The sequence below is a fragment of the Oryzias melastigma genome, linkage group LG13, assembly GCF_002922805.2.
Source record: "Oryzias melastigma strain HK-1 linkage group LG13, ASM292280v2, whole genome shotgun sequence".
NCBI lineage: Eukaryota > Metazoa > Chordata > Actinopteri > Beloniformes > Adrianichthyidae > Oryzias > Oryzias melastigma.
This window is the reverse complement of record NC_050524.1, coordinates 28,558,034-28,564,535: the sequence shown is the minus strand read 5'-3', so window position 1 is coordinate 28,564,535 and position 6,502 is coordinate 28,558,034.

Sequence of the window (6,502 nt, the reverse complement as noted above, 5' to 3'; positions counted from 1 at the left end):
AAAAAAAAACGCTGAAGCTATACCAGCTGAAAACGCTGAAGCTGATAGCTAGCTAAAATATTAGCTGAACTCCAAATCAGCCTAAAAAACTGCAAAAAAATCTAAATTAGTCAAAGAAGCTAAAATGTAGCTGAAATATTAGCTATACTCCAGAATATCATAAAAAAGAAGAAAAAAAGAGAGAAAAAGTTAAAATTAGCCAAAAACAACTGTTAAAATGTCCAATTTAGCCAAAACGGCTAGCATAAGGCTAAAATATTAGATAAATTTCAAATTAGCCACAAAAAAACGGAAAAAAACCTAAATTAGCCAATACAGCTAGCACACAGATAAAATATTCGCTAATCCCTAAAATAGCCTAAAAATCCTTAGTAAATGCAAAAAATAGTTAAGAAAGCTAGCATAAAAAGAGATGAATATTTTTAATAGCTGAATGAGCTAAATAGATGAAAAATCTACGGACATCCAAAAAACGTACGGAAGAAAAATAACAATAATGGAGAAATAATAAAAAGTTAATCACTATAAACACTATTAAACCAATAAATAGTCTATCCTCTCCTATCATAGTTCAGACTGCAGAAAGGTGGAATATGAAGTCACATCTATGTGGGTCTCGATCGGCCAGATTGAGAATAAAAATGTTTTTCTGATAGTGTGTGGGGGGCCAGGCCAAATGTAGAGGCGGGCCGGGTCCGGCCCCCGGGCCGTAGTTTGGGGACCCTTGCTATACATGACAAATAGTGGTCACACCAGATACTGACCGGTCTTCTGAGTCCCCAGACCCTCCAACAAAACCAAATGGCATGTTTCAGAGTGGCCTTTTGTGAAGGCCAGAATCATGCTGTCTAGTCACTATCTCGATTAGGGCTGGGAACCCCTGGGTGCCTCACGATACGATGCGATACATGGCTCACGATATCGATGATATCACGATACTGCGATAACTGGTCAAACTCATTTCTGATAACTCACATTACATACATATTTTTGGGGAAAATATATCCCTATTTATTTTATTAGCATGAACACAATCATAACAAACAACTTGTGTGTTATTTTGAGATCCAAATAATAGATACTGTAGTGTAACATTGCTGAAATCAGTAATACTGTCTTTGACAAACATTGACACCAACTGAGGTTTTACAGCCACTTCAAACAAAAATAAAAGATCGATAAATAGTGAGAACCCATCGAGAATCATTCGCAGGGCTAAATATCATGATATATCACAATATCTTGATATGGCACACCTTGTGTGTATTGTATGCATTGCTGCAAAAATAGTTCATGTTTATAAGTAATTTCATTACTAGGAAGATGGCATCTTCTTCATTTATTTTTTTAACCTTCTAATCGATGTGATTTGACATTTTTTAAATAGTTTTTATTTTTTTGTTTCACCATTTTTATTTCATAAAAATAAGGGCAATACAATCAAGTTAGAAAGTCTGTTAGAATTGTCTAGATTATTCCAAAAGCAACATTGTAGATAGCTATGTTTATATACAAAATATACAACCTTTTGATATATATATATAGAATAGAATAGAATTTTATTTGTCATTGCACATGTACAATGAAATGTAAAAGCAATCCCCCTATACCTGGTGCAAAAGCAATAACAATAAAATATAGAACAGAATTTTAAGAGTATAAAGGTATAAAACAAAGTCCTAGTATTAAAATACATAAATATATATAATACTAAACAACAATATGTTATAAGTCCATTTAAGTACAACATGTTTGCTTATTAATGAAATGTTCTATACTTTTGCTGTCTTAACACATGTGATATAAAGCCATGACAGATTGATGAATGAAATATTTGGATTGCTTTGAGTTCCATCCAGCACTTCTCTTTGTAAGTGTCTTACATCCTGTTTCTTCTCAATGACACCTGCGTTAGTCTTTTGGGGGGAGTTGGACTGATCCATCCGTGAGCAGGAAGGCAGATGTTTTATTCAGTAGCTGGGCGATAAGAGGGGGAAGTGTGATTCCGATAGCGATCGTCCATGCAGCGATACTCCGAGCAACGCGACACCCCGCAGCCGCAGCGCATCGATCCGACCGCGGAAACCAGAGCCGCCGTTTGTTTTCAAGCAGAGCCGCGGCCGATGCGTCAGAGCCGCGAGGCCTCCTGCAGGAGGAGGAGGAGGAGGAAGGAAGGAGGAGCCGGAGGAGTGAAGGGCCAAATAAAGAGTCACGGTGAAGGCAGTCAAAACAACAGGATCAGTTGCATGATACTCTGCAAACAAACACAAGTGTGCAGAAGAAACTAAACAACAAAGGGGATGATTGGGTCTTTATATAACTGAGGCTCCATTCTAAAAAATAAGAAAAAATAAATTATTGAATTAGAAAAATAATGTCAAAGTGATGTTTTGTATTCCCTCATTTTAGAAATTGTGATAAATCTGCAGAAATTGTATTTATTTATTTTTTTTAATTCATGAGTTTGTGGCTTCTGAGTTAATTTCCTCATAAAAAAATAATTTTCTTTATTCTCTTTTCAACACTCGCCATAAAAGGTTACACCATCACTAAGCCGGGTATTTTTATAATATACCCAATAAAAATATTTTTCATTCAAATATTGTTAAAAAAATATGAGAACACATGATAAATTAGAATAGTTTCATTTTATTTTCAACTGGTAGAAAATAAAAACATAGGAAGATCCAAAACATGCTAGAAAATTACTGAAAAATTAGGAATTTGAGAACAAAAAATTCATTAAAAATAGTTATAGTAATGATACTGGAGACTTAATCGACCTTTTGGTCTGCCCATTTCTGGGACATGTGAGACTCAGGAACCCATGACACTCAGAAAAATAGAGTAAGTTATGTAAATACTTTTGCTCTGGTGAAAATCATGTAAATACTTTTGCTCTGGTGAAAATCACCCAGCGATAGTGTTCAAGGGTTAATCTAAAGGAAACATTCTCTTCAAATGTCACCTCTGATTCATTTAAACCCTTTATATTGGTCTGATAAGACCGCATGAATTCACAACTTCAGCGCTTGTATGACATAAATAATTAAAAATGGCATTACTGTTAGAATTGTGTAATTTTTAGTTGTATAGTATTAGTATATCTCTTCCTGATCAAAAAATGACATTTTAAAAGTCAAACCATTGCTGTTTATTGGATTTATAAGATGCACTCAATGCCTTAAAGCTTTGGCACAAAAATAAGTCCACATTTTATTTTAAATATTTATTTATGTATTAGCATTAATAAAAGTAATTAAAATGAACAGAAATGTATGACGATGATGTCATTCTTTTCATCATACAGATTTTTCCTGTTACGCATGCATTGTACCCACTTCGGGGGGTGCTGTGTATGGGTCTACTTTATCCAGCACCGATATAAAATATAGGGTTTTGTCATCCAGTGTAAAACTCTCTGCCAAACCAAAACATCGCTGCTCTAGAGGAGATCTACATGGAGGAATGGGCCAAAATACCAGCAACAGTTTGTGAAAACCTTGTTGAGACGCACAAAGTATTTGGCTGCTGTCTTTGCCAACAATGGGTAGATAAAGTATTGAGTTGAATTTTTGTTATTGACCAAATTCTTATTTTCCTCTAATATTTACAAAAAATATTAAAAAAATCAGACAATGTGATTTTCTGGATTTTTTTTCTTCTCATTTTGTCTTGAATAAAACTCTCTGCCAAACCAAAAATGGAGATCAGTGAAAGCTGCTTTGCTGTGACGACCCCTGAAGGGATGAGTCGAAAGGTGAAAAACGACAACAGCAGTAATGTAAACAATATTGTCATCAGAAAAACACTTTCACATCCTTGAGGTAAACATTATTACACAACTTTGGTGCAAGTCACATAAATAAATCACTCGACACAAAAAGTTTTTAGATCACAATTATAAAAGCAAAACAAAATATATATATATATATATATATATATATAGTGTTGTGATCTTGTACCTCAGGGCCACCGTACACATCACATGTCAATAAACAAAAATGCAGTTCTCATTGGTTGTCATCAAAAAACATTGATTATTTCACAACTGATCACTCACAATTGCACACGTCCAACACGACAACACTAACACGTGTTTGTCAGCCTTCACGACCTAATAAAGCTTTTAGTTTTTTATTTAATGACGGTATTTTCTCCGACATCTATAATTATGCTTTAAAAATATTACTGATGATGTCATTTCTTATTTTAAATAATTTAGAAAAACAATTAAACCACCTGCACAAAATATTTGGATATTTTTTAATCTAATTTATGTTTTCTTTGTTTTCGTAATTTTACATTAATTTGGCAGCGACAACAGATTTTTTTTCAAGCGTTCGAGTTTGCTGTAAACTTTGAAAACACTTCAGTTCATCACAAGATACTGAGGTTATTGTACCCCCTAGCGGAATTTTGAAGTATGGCCAGATTTATGAACTGATTTGAATTTGATTTAGAAACTCTGGAGATGTTTCTTTCTGTTTCTGCTTGTTTTCCATACGTGAACTATTCATTTACTTGGTTATTTTGAATCTTTAATTATAAAAAAAAGGTTAAAATAAACAATTTGTACAATTTTTTATTGTTTTTAACCAGGATTTAAAGTTTATGAAATTTATAATTAAAAAAATAATTTGGGCACAAGTAAAATAACTTTATATCCACTTCTAAATTATAAATTTCTAATACCAACACCATTTTGAAATTTATGTTAGGTTTCCTATTAGTAAATTACATGTTTGTACAAAAAATAGGCAAAAAAATTAAAAAACAAATATAATATAAGAGGAATGGCACAGTAGACACGTTTCTATCACCCACACAATATTCATCGTCATACCGACCAGCACTACTAGCAGCACAGAAAAAGTATGTTTGCATTTATAAGTCACATTTCTCCTGTCAGTCCCACAACTCATTCCTTTTAGTGTCTTGGTACAATATGATCAAACTTTGACATCTTCTAATTTCTTTATTAATCTTTTTTATCTGCTAACAAGCAGAAAACTCAAGATATTCCAAAGTAGTCAAGTGTGATTGAAGTGTCTCCAAGGCCAATTTTCCTCTACAGACAATTTCTTTTAAATTCTGCTCTATGCCAGCTTTATCATAAAGGTTGATTACAGCAGAAAGATTTAGTTTCCATTGGCTGCTTAGTTTATTTTCAGTACATTTCTGCATAAAAAGCTTGATTTTTTTCTTACCCCTCAGTGAGTGAGACACTGTGTCACTGACCCATATCATTATGCTTCCTCCATGTTGTCAGTGCAGCAATATACATAACAATGTTCTGGTCTTATCTTCACTTTAACACAATGATCCAATTGATGGAGGTAGAATCTGGACTGATGACTGAACACGACATCCTTCAGCGGATGTTTAGCCAAAGGACTGTAAATTACTGCTTGGAAGATGTATTTAGTAGTTGATTGTTAGAGGATTTAGTGAAGTGGGTCTCTGTTTGCCTTCTCTTTTTTGTGTAAGTGGTTTAAGTTTTTACTAGATTACTGGCTTGAAGGATATAAGGTAAAGAAACAATGGGGAAAGTTAAAGAAAAAAAATCAAATGTGTCTCAGTCCATAAAGTATTTCCCAAATCTTTCACTATGGCTTCATCTAGTGGTTACATATGAGAAATACACTGCATTCAACAAACAAGTTGGAAGCAACAGGGGATTGCTTTGCTGCCTTTGTAAGCTGCATGGAAACTTTATAAAGTTTTAAAAAATACTCATCCATCCATCACTGTGTCTCTGTTAACGTCACTGTCAGAAGTAACAGAAAATGGCTGCAAACTAATTTTCTTAATATATTTTCCCCTTTAATTCTCTTAGAAAGAATTCCCCTTATCTAATTTTCTTATTTAAAAAAATGAAAAATGTACAAATTGCTTTTTTTCTTTCTTAATATAAATCTGATACTGTGACTATGATTTATACTTGTGCTATACATTTGAGTTTGAGGTTTAATTCTGCCAGTAGAAATGAAATATATCTTAACAGTTATTTGTCTTTCTCATTATCTGTAGCTTTGTTCAGCAAATTTATGTGAGGAATTTCTGTTCTACTACTGCTCTGTTTCTGTTCAGCCACACTCATTCACTGCAGACAGAGCTCTATTTAAGCTCCTCAGTTTCTCTGCTCGTGTGCTGTCCTCCCCTGTTCTAGTTTTCCCTGTCTGCTCGTGTTTGAGTTAAGTCTCACCTGGTGTATGGTTGGTTGCTCATCTCTTGGATTTTCCGTGGACTTTGGATTCTGGACTTGGTAGTTTTTCTGGATTTCTATGCATGACCTTTGCCTGGAATACTTACAGACCTGGACAACACCTACATTTGCTTCCCCTATGAGGTAGAGGAAGAAGAATTACTTAGGTGCACCTGGACTTCTCACCTGGATCTGGACAAACTCTAGTTAATGTCAGCCTATTGATTTCCAAACAAACTGTAACTTTACTCTCTGCGTCTTCTTGGGTTGGCCAGTAAACATCTGACAACTTAA